The sequence below is a fragment of the Vipera ursinii genome (assembly GCF_947247035.1).
Source record: "Vipera ursinii genome assembly, chromosome: 4".
Lineage (NCBI taxonomy): Eukaryota > Metazoa > Chordata > Lepidosauria > Squamata > Viperidae > Vipera > Vipera ursinii.
In genome coordinates, this window is record NC_139514.1 from 117,691,519 (window position 1) to 117,702,761 (window position 11,243).

The window sequence follows — 11,243 nt, forward strand, 5'->3', positions numbered from 1 at the left end:
TTATTATTATTATTATTATTATTATTATTATTATTATTATTATTATTAATAAAACATGAAACTCAGTCAACTGAACACTCAAATTGACTGGCACCAATGGTTGACACGGGTTGCTGCCAGCGTCCCTAGGTATCAACCAGGTATCTCCTTAAAATGTAAGATGTTCCGAGTAGCGCAGTTTTTTTGTAGCATTATTCTTTTTGGCTAGAGTTATTTCAGGAAGCTGCAGTTTCTTGATGTATTTTGCAAAATTTTGGGACATCGTTCCCAGTGCTCCTATGACAATGGGTATCACCGTTACCCCTTTCATCCATAATCGCGCAGTTTCGATGGCCAGGTCGCGGTATTTCGTAATTTTTTCCAGTTCTTTTTCTTCGACTCTGGCATCTCCTGGTACAAGCGATATCGATCAGCTGTACGCTTCGGTTCTCTACGACTGCGATATCTGGCGTGTTGTGTTCCAAATGGCGATCTGTCTGTATTCGGAAGTCCCACAAAATCTTCACCCTCTCATCATCATCATCATCTATTATTATTATTATTATTATTATTATTATTATTATTATTATTATTATTATTATTATTATTAATTATTATTATTAATAAAACATGAAACTCAGTCAACTGAACACTCAAATTGACTGGCACCAATGGTTGACACGGGTTGCTGCCAGCGTCCTAGGTATCAACCAGGTATCTCCTTAAAATGTAAGATGTTCCGAGTAGCGCAGTTTTTTGTAGCATTATTCTTTTTGGCTAGAGTTATTTCAGGAAGCTGCAGTTTCTTGATGTATTTTGCAAAATTTTGGGACATCGTTCCCAGTGCTCCTATGACAATGGGTATCACCGTTACCCCTTTCATCCATAATCGCGCAGTTTCGATGGCCAGGTCGCGGTATTTCGTAATTTTTTCCAGTTCTTTTTCTTCGACTCTGGCATCTCCTGGTACAGCGATATCGATCAGCTGTACGCTTCGGTTCTCTACGACTGCGATATCTGGCGTGTTGTGTTCCAAATGGCGATCTGTCTGTATTCGGAAGTCCCACAAAATCTTCACCCTCTCATCATCATCATCATCTATTATTATTATTATTATTATTATTATTATTATTATTATTATTAATATTATTATTATTATTATTATTATTATTATTACAATCTAAGGAAGACATCAATCATTCCTGCACACTCCCTTATTCCCTCCTTCAGCACATCCCATCGGTGCCCCTGTTTCGCACGCTTGCATGGAATTGGTCCCTGATGCAAACGCCGATCACGGAAGCGAGATAGCAAAAGTTAGGCAAGGCTACACAATTTCTTTCTTTTCCTAGTTCCAGTTCCAGAACCCTACACATCCCATAGGGACGAGGCCAGGGCATTGCCCCACATAATTCCTACTGAGAAGGTGAGCTGTTGTCCACCGTAACGCCCACCTCATTCGGTCCACCTTACCTTGACTCTTTGCATGGCTTTCTTCTTCAAAATCTCGGCTTCTTCAGCCTCTCTCCTCTTTCTCTCATAGTCTTCCTTCTTGAGCTGAAACCAGAAGAAGCGGCGCCCTTAAAAAGATTGTCCTTTAGTTTACCAAGTTCAGTTTTGGAAGGTGCTGCAGGAAAAAAGGGACAAACCATCTCCTCCGCAAGCAGGTAAGCTGTCTAACAAGACGGCAACTCCATTTTTTTTTCCAGAGAATACCAGGGACAGTTGCTCTTAAGCTTCAAATTAATAGTAAGAGCGCAAGGAGAAAGTTAAGTCTTGGCTCAAACTCTGAATAGGGGGTCAAGGTAATTTCTCTACCCATCCCTGAATCAGGAAGGCTACAGTGAGGAATTCTGGGAGTTGAAGTCCACAACTCATAAAAGGGCCAGGCGAGAGGCCAATGCGGTGTCCAGGATTGGTAAGACCTTGTGTATTTCAAGAATACAGAATAATGGAGTTGGAAGGGACCTTGGAGGTCTTCTAGTCCAACCCCCTGCTTAAGCAGGAGACCCTATGCTGGCTCAGGAATTCTGGGAGTTGAAGTCCACGAGTCATAAAAGAGCCAAGGTTGCCTTAGCCCTGTTCTAGAACAACACAGTTTCGGCTGTATCTTTTTACACCATTCACATGAGGCCCCACAATGCCAAAATATCGAGAAAGTGTTTTTCCCTCCATTTCTCAAAACTCTTGCAAAAAGCAAGTTGGGGCTGAAAAGTACGTCATGGGAAGTGAGTACACAAAAGGCACAAATGTACATATCCAAAGTTTACACACCGCAGTCAGCTTTGTTTTAACCATGAACCGCAGTTGGTTTAACGAACCGCAGTGGCATGATTCACACATATCTAACACTAATGGGAGGGTGGACCCAAGAAACTAAGCCAAAAATAAACCACAGGTTTTTGTGGTTGTTTTTTTGTGTGTGTATTTTTTTATTGTTTTTTATGAGTGGTGTGCAGGAACCAAACCAGGGACTGGTGCCTCATGTGCAGAAAGTCTGTCCTCATTCACCCGCTATAAATGCCACTTTTGAACGCTGCAACATGATGCATCTTATAACACAATGGCTACATTGGCTCTGGGGAAGCAGCCCAAATATTTGGTTTGTTCAGTTTTCATGGTGTTTTTTTTCGAACTTAAAGTTTCTGAGGCTGGGCAAACTCATAAAGTCTACAAAGTGAAGTGCAATTTCGTGTGTGCTCTTTGCTCCAATGTGTGTGGGGGGGAATATTCTGCGTATGGAAAGGTTAAGTCAGACAACTTATTTTGCTTCTTGTTCCATGCAACGAATAAGAACTGACATCCACATTTTAACTGACCTTTTGCTGGTATTTTGATTGGATGTACTCAAATTGCTGTCTTTCCCTGACTTCAGCCTCGCTGGCTCTTCCTCCTGTAAATACAACGTGAGATATTAACAGGGCAACGACGCGGAGGTCACCCGGAATAAAGGTTTAAAGCAGCCAGCGTTCACAGACAACATTAAATTGCCATCCAAGCTTATTAAAATACAAGAACAGCAACAAAAAAAGGATCAAATCTGAGCCACAGATCTGCAAAAAAAAAATTGCAAGTTACACGTGCATTGCAAGTTACACGTGCATTGCAATGTGGCACCCTAATTCCCCGCGTGCAGAGAGAGCTAAAGCATTGTTATTTTTATTTTTTAAAAATCCTTTTCTCACCCATTTTGAGTATTAAAATTAGACAAGGGGAAACTGGGAAGTAAGAATGGGAGTCCTCTCTTTCGGCGGCCTAACAGGAAAGGCATAAAATTTCGTCTCTATCCGTGACTTAAAACAGGGCTCTTCAAACTTGGCAACTTTTAAGACTTGTGGATTTCAACCGGCTGAGGAATTCTGGGAATTAAAGTCCACAAGTTTTAAAGTTGCCAAGTTTGAAGACCCCTGACTTAAAATAAGGAGCTTGAATCTTTCTTCCAATCAACGGGACATCGTGATAATCACAATTCAGAAGATATGTGGGCAACTCCCCAAATCGCAGTTTTTAGAAAAATGGGCCTTGCAGATGCTTCTCTTATGGATCATGCCCCTCCATGCATCTCAAAGGAAAATCGCGTTAAGCTCTCCGTGAGACAACATTTTAGACCTTGTGGTGTTGCTCAAGCGGAGAAGATTTATTTTGTCCCACGCTGCCCATTTACAATCAGATCAGATTTAGTTTTTTAACGGCCGATGAATTCAAGGGTTCAGCTCTTGGAAAAAAATGGAATTATCTTCTTGCCGATGTGTGTGTCCAGCAAGCAAACCAAGTTGCTAGGTTTGGTTTGCTCTCATTTCAACTTATGAGAAAGAAATCCTTATGCTCTTAGCTGTAGCTCTGGCTTTATTCTGTTGTATCCGCTTTATATCTGATACTTCTATTGCTCTGTTTTATAATGTTACTGTTTTATTGTTACTGCATTCTATTTGAGGGCATTCCAGAGTGGTTAAAGTTAAAGAATCTATTTTTGTTTACAATCAACCAGTGGAACAGCTTGCCACCAGAAATCGTGGGTGCTCCATCACTGGAGATTTTTAAGCAGAGGCTAGACAGTCACCTGTCTGACACGGTATAAGTTCTCCTGCTTGAGCAGGGGGCTGGACTAGAAGACCTCCAAGGTCCCTTCCAGCTTCTCTTCTATTTTCACTTACTTCATAACTTCCTACCATTTCAAAGCAATCTTAATTTTTTTTTATTACATTTATATCCCGCCCTTCTCCGAAGACTCAGGGCGGCTTACAAGCTTAGCAGTAGCCTTCATTCTATGTATATGCCTGCTTATTAGGGCTTTCACACACACCCCAAGCGGCATTATTACAAAGTCAGCTTAATTGCCCCCAACAATCTGGGTCCTCATTTTACCTACCTGGGAAGGATGGAAGGCTGAGTCAACCTTGAGCCTGGTGGGATGCGAACCTGCACTAATTGCAGGCAGATGGTGTTACTTAAGGAGGCATTAGCCCTCTGCTCCACCAAGGCTCTAATTTTAATAAGTTGACTGATTGATCCAGAATTACTACTGCAATTTGATCAACAATTTCCATAACATTTTTTAATGATACCCTTATTCTTTATTATTATTATTATTATTATTATTATTATTATTATTATTATTATTATTATTATATTTATATACCGCCCTGCCCTTTTAGGACATCCTTATTAAAAAAAAAAAAGAGAGATTTTTAATGTTCCGCTTTCAGCAGATTCCACAGGTTGGCTTTCTGCTGCTTAAAAGTAGCTCAATAATTTTGCAAACCCTTCAAACATTTTTATTCCACGGATATATCCAAATGTAAAGCTCATTGACCACAGAGTTAAAAGGGAAGAGTGGTGGTGGTGGTGGGGGGAAAGACGAGTAAACTTTTTAAGCTTCTTAAAACAACATGGTTTGTCATCAGCTACCAACAACCGATCTTCAAAAAATACAGACTGAATGTCTCAGGATTCAGTTAAAAAAAAAATCGACATGGCACACCTCTGTGAAAGAAGTGGAAATTTACCGTATTTTTCGGACCATAAGACGCACTTTTTCCCCCCAAATGTGGGGGGGAAAATGAGGGTGCGTCTTATGGTCCGAAGGTGATCCGTATGACCAGCCCCAACCTCCGCAAGTGGAAAGCAAGGGAGATTGCCAGGAGCACGAATCGGCATGTGCTGAGAAACGCCGATCTCACGCTCCTGCGCTCTCCCTCGCTCGGTTTCAGCTTCCCTTGCTACAAGAGAAAGCAGGCTGAAACGGAGCGAGGGAGATTGCCAGGAACGCAAATCGGCCGATCTCGCGCTGCTGCAATCTGCCTCGTTTCAGCCTGCTTTCTCTTGTAGCAAGGGAAGCTGAAACCGAGTGAGGGAGTTTGCAGGAGCGCGAGATCGGCCAATTCGCATTTTCTGGCAATCTCCCTCGCTCCGTTTCAGCTTGCTTTTCTGCAAGAGAAAGCCGGGCTGCAGGGCCGCCTCCGCGGGGACTGCTCTAATGCAGAGAGGGAAGGACAAAGAGGAGAGAAGGAAGGAAGGAAGGGACAATGGGAGAGGGAGGGAGAGAAAGAGAGAGAGAGAGAGAGAGGGAGAGAGAGAGAGAAGGATAAAGAATTTTTTTTCTTGTTTTCCTGCTCTAAAAACTGGGTGCGTCTTATGGTCCGGTGCGTCTTATGGTCCGAAAAATACAGTACATCGCTCTTCGTCCTGCATGCCGACTTACCTAATTTCTGAGGCTTCAAGGCAATTGGGCCCGGTTTTTGCTGGGCCTTCCATTTTGTCCAGTTTTCTAGCTCTTTATTCGCAACTGAAACGCAACAGAAGCAAAACAGAACTCAGGAGGTGTCCAGAAATATATATACAGCTGGTCCACAACTTACAACAATTCATTTAGTGACCGTTCGAAGTTAGACAACGCTGGGGAAAGTGACTTGGGACAGTTTTTCAGACTTACGACCACTACTGCATTCCTGTGGTCAACGTGATCAAAATTCGGACACTTGGCTGCTGGCTCATATTTATGACCGTTCCAGCGTCCCCCGTGGACCTGGGATCAAAATCCAGAGGCTTGGCAACTGGCATGTACTTACGACGGGTGCAGCGTCCAGGGGTCACCTGATCCCCTTTTGACAAGCAAAGATTCACTTAACAACCTTGTTCTGCAGGGAGTCACTTAACTGTAGCAAGAGCGATCGTAAAATGGGGTAAAACTCACTTAGCTGTCTTGCTTAACCGGGTTATGAACTCAATTGCAGCAATTCACTTAATAGAGCCTTGGTGGAGCAGTGGGCTAATGCCTCCTTAAGTAACACCAGCTGCCTGCAATTAGTGCAGGTTCGAGTCCCACCTGGCTCAAGGTTGACTCAGCCTTCCATCCTTCCCAGGTAGGTAAAATGAGGACCCAGATTGTTGGGGGCAATTAAGCTGACTTTGTAATAATGCCGCTTGGGGGGGTGTATGAAAGCCCTAATAAGCAGGCATATACATAGAATGAAGGCTACTGCTAAGCTTGTAAGCCGCCCTGAGTCTTCGGAGAAGGGCGGGATATAAATGGAATTAAATAAATAAATAAAATAATAACTTTAACAATGTTATATATGGGGATAAATAAAACACAAGCAGTGGCTCACTGTCACCATCAGGTGGCGCTGTACCGTGACAGGATTGGCAGATAAGCACCCGGCGGGAAAACTAGATAAAGGGATTGGCTACCTGTGTACCTAGCCAGGTATATAAGGGGGTACAGGTAGCCCCTATTGTCCAGTTCAGAGCTTCCCTAATAAAGAGCGGCCATGCTAAACTATTGTCTCTTGTATCGCCATGCGGTCGAGAACTCACAACACAATAGACAAGAAAGGTGGAAAGCTCACAGACCGGGTTTGAGACCCCAGCGCCGCACAATGGGGTGAGCTCCTGTCCCTTGCTCCACCTCTTGCCTACGTAGCAGTTTGAAAGCATGCGAGTAGATAAACAGGTACCACTTCGATGGGAAGGAAACTTCTTCCTATGCTCAGACGAAAACCTACCACGTCACGTTTGGTTAAGAAACCACCCAACCCAGCCCACTTACTTCTTTGCAACTTACTCCTCCGCGCTGGATTTGGAGGGATGACAAAGTACGCGCCCGAACTAGAGACAAAACAAAAGCAACACAGGTTCAGGGATTCATCAGATAAGTTGCATCTACAGTGTTAAGCAGTGTTGCAGCTGAACGGCCTTAAATGAAGCCGGAATTGCCAGACGGCAAATTTTCCATCAAGGCTATTAACGACAGGCACTTTTGTGCATTAATCGACCTCACAGCTATTAGGTGGGAAACTCTGGATTCCCCATGAAAGCCGTTACTACTACGGATGGTCCTTTGAAATAAATAGAACATGCTTGGGCAGAGATCAAAATATAATCTTTCATGTACGGCCCGGTCACTGCTCATTCTTTCTTGTTTGCACTCTGTAGTTTGTGCGGAGAAAGAAAAAGCTAAGTTGTAACTTTAAATGCCTTTGCTATAGCGCTGCAAATGCATCCGCTCAAAGAAAGCTCAGGGGCTGTGTGCCAGCAATTGTGTATTCAAAAAGCAGCTTTTGTAACAAGGTCTGTAGCTCAGAGGTCCCCAAATTTTGGGGCACCAGGGACCGGTTCCGTGGGCAAACGTTTTTCCACGGACCGGAGGGTGTGTGCTTTTGTGTGCTGCCTGCATTCCACGGATGGGACTTTGCTTGTTTGTGCGGACCGGTTGCTGGCATGCCGCAGATGTTTCATTACCCAACTAGGAAACATCTTCATTGCCAGAAAACAGTGAAGGAGGAGGAGGACTGTGTGGTCCTTAGTGCGCTCTGAGCTTGGTTGTTTTCTTGCAGACATTTCATTACCCAACTAGGGAACATCTGTGCACCGATGATGTTACCTAGTTGGGTAATAAAACATCTGCAAGAAAACAACCAAACTCATAAAACACTGCAGACACCTTAATGGTATTGATCCTAGACACCAACACTGCATAGGAAACGCTTACAATGGGTTGTTCTGCTCTACGAATTTCCCAGGCCAACACAAACCACCATCCCTCTCACTCTCGCACCAACCTAACTCTCAACACTACCACACCCAGCTCTTTCTCTCTCTCTGCTCAGTTTTTATAGCCAACAATGGCTGGTCTTAAAAGGACAGGGCACCAACAGGCGAGGAGGAGGTATTGGCCATCTTGCAGGCAACCGGTCCTTCCACAGACTCCTCTTTTTGCTCCCCCAAAGTGTCTATGGAGGTTCTCAGTCACCCAGGTCGTAGTTGTCTCAAGACCTCTTGGATGAGAGGCAAAGGTTTTCTTGGTCCTCAAGAAAACAACAACAAGAAGAGTCCGGCTGGCTTTTGAAGAAACGCGTTTGAGACATCTCCCCAGACGGTACCACTTACTGCTCTTGTGGGCTCTCCACATCTGGATCTCCGTAGCCTTCTCGGGGTGAGCACCCTAGTCCTGCTCTCCTGCAGCAGCCCATCTCTCCACAGCTCATGGTTCTTGGGTGGGGAGACACGCCTGCTTTCCGATGAGCCTTGCCTGTTGCTTCCTTCTGCCTTCCTTCTCCCCTACGTTGGTGTCTGCACAGAAAAAGCCCTCCTTTTTCTAGGATTGGTTCTCCTTTGAACTCCCGGCAGGAGCTGGTCTTAAAGAGGAAGAGGGCTCAGTAAAAGCCCGGGGTTGAAATGAAGGGTCCTTGGTGCTTTTGCATTCAGAATGGAGCTGGAAGGGGCCTTGGAGGTCTTCTAGTCCAACCCGCTGCTCAAGCAGGAGACCCCTAGATCCTCTTCCTTCCTTCCTTCCTTCCTTCCTTCCTTCCTTCCTTCCTTCCTTCCCTTTCTTTCTTTCTTTCTTTCTTTCTTTCTTTCTTTCTTTCTTTCTTTCTTTTTCTTTCTTTCCTTTCTTTCTTTCTTTCTTTCTTTCTTTCTTTCTTTCTCTTTCTTTCTTTCTTTCTTTCTTTCTTCCTCCCTCCCTCCCTCCTCCCTCCCTCCCTCTCTTTCTTTCTTTCTTTCTTTCTTTCTTTCTTTCTTTCTTTCTTTCTTTCTTTCTTTCTTTCTCTTTCTTTCCATATATCTTCCTCCCTCCCTCCTTCCTTCCCTGTTTTTTTTCTTTCTTTCTTTCTTTCTTTCTTTCTTTCTTTCTTTCTTTCTTTCTTTCTTTCTTTCTCTTTGTTTTTCTTTCCATATATCTTCCTCCCTCCCTCCTCCTCCCTCCTTCCTTCCCCTGTTCTCCTTCCTTCCTTCCTTCCTTCCTTCCTTCCTTCCTTCCTTCCTTCTTTCTTTCCATACATCTCCTTCCTTCCTTCCTTCCTTCCTTCCTTCCTTCCTTCCTTCCTTCCTTCCTTCCTTCCTTCCTTTCCCAGTCCTAATTTCAAGCAGGGGGGAAGAAAAGCTTCAGTTGATATATGGCTGAGGAGTTGTGTCAAGGGCCTGAATATTGCCTGTGATGTAACAGTTGAACCTCCTGTTAAAACAACCCCTAGATCCTTTCAGACAAATCTCTTCTTGGAAATCTCCAGTGTTGGAGCACCCACAACGTCTGAAGGCCACACATTCCCCTGGTTCGTTGTTCTCACTATTAGGAAGTTTCTCCTTAACTCCAGGTTGCTTCTCTCCTTGATTAATTTCCATCCGTTGTTTCTTGGCCTGCCTTCAGGGGTTTTGGAAAATAGGCTGCCCCCCCACCTCTTCTTTGGGGGCAACCCCTCAAATATTGGAAGACTGCTATGGTGTCGCCCCAGTCCTTCTTTTCTCCAGACTAGTCAGACCCAGTTCCTGCAACCCTTCTTCATGCGTTTTAGTCTCCAGGCCTTTAAGCATCCTAGTTGCTTGTCCGAAGTCACAAAAGGGGATACTGTGACCGTCGTAAATACGAGTCAGTTGCCAAGCATCTCGATTTTGATCATGTGACCATGGGGAGGCTGCAACGGTCGTTAAGTGTGAAAAATGGTCATAAGCTACTTTTTACAGGAGTGTTGTAATTTTGAATGGTCACTAAACAAACCGTTGTAAGTCAGGGACTAGTTATTAATTAAATTAAATTCCTAATTACAAACATGCACACTGCAGGATCTGTGTCTTCTTTTTCTGAGGAGGCTGCTTTGCTGGTGAATATACCGAACAGGTACACCAAAATATTCTCATTTTGTTGAGGGATATTAATATGCACCCTCGCTCTCAACCACAAACTGCATTGACAAAGCACTCAAAAAAATATCTGGTTATTTTCCCATTTGGGAGTCAGCGAATTCTTTGGATTTTATGTCATGCCCTATAGCAGGGGTTCTTCCAACTTGGCCCTTTTATGACTTGTGGACTTCAACTCCCAGAATTCCTCAGTCAGCCTCCATTTTGTTTGTTAGATTTAAGACAGGGGTCTTCCAACTTGGCCCTTTGATGACTTGTGGACTTCAACTCCCAGAATTCCTGAGAGTTGAAGTCCACAAGTCATAGTATTTTTAATTTATTTTTTAAATTCTCTAATTTTAATTTATTGCACAGATGTTCTCAATTTTATCTCTATCTTGATTTCTGTACTTATTATATGTTTTGCTGTTAGCCGCCCTGAGTCCTTCGGGAGATAGGGCGGGATATAAATCCCATCAATAAATAAATAAATAAATAAATAAATAAATAAAAGGACCAAGTTAGAAGACTCCTGTCCTATATAGCTTTTGGTCGGCCTCCCTTTAAAATATCCCCCCGCCCTCTTATTTGTGTATTTGTGAATACTTGAGCCTTCCAGCCAATTGTGAATAGGAGGAATCACAAAATAAAGTCATATTTTTAGACAGGAGATTCATTGTTATGTTTTGATACAGTCTCAGTGATATGACATGCTAACTTATTTAAAAAAAAGACTATTTGGTATCATGTTAAGTTCCGCTGAGAGTGGTGAATTTGTTTATTATTATCGAAATCCGCACTTTTTTTTCCAAATTCCTTCAGTATGCTGCTGTGAGCCAGGAAAGGAAAACTCACCCAGTCCTCTGAATTTGCGTAGAGTTTTTACTATGCTTCGCCTCTTGAATCAACGGCAGTAGCAAATTTGGGGCCTTTTGAATGGACATCTGTTTGCCCCTAAATTCCACTATTCAAAACCCAACGGGCTGGTGCAGGAACCAGGGCGGGTCCCCCTTCAAACTGCCACCTGCTGAATTTCTGGGTGCCAATATTCTGATTAGAACAGCATGGCTGGCTGGGGAATTCTGGGAGTTGAAGTCCACAAACCCCAAAAGTGCCCAGCTTGAGAAACACTGGAGTAGAAGTTGCAA

General features: G+C 43.6%; 1 long non-coding RNA gene across 1 annotated transcript in view; it reads right to left on the reverse strand.

Annotated features, from left to right (window-relative positions):
• LOC310640200 overlaps window positions 1–11,243 on the reverse strand; it is a 272,544-nt gene that overhangs the window by 227,612 nt on the left and 33,689 nt on the right. The window lies entirely within an intron of this gene.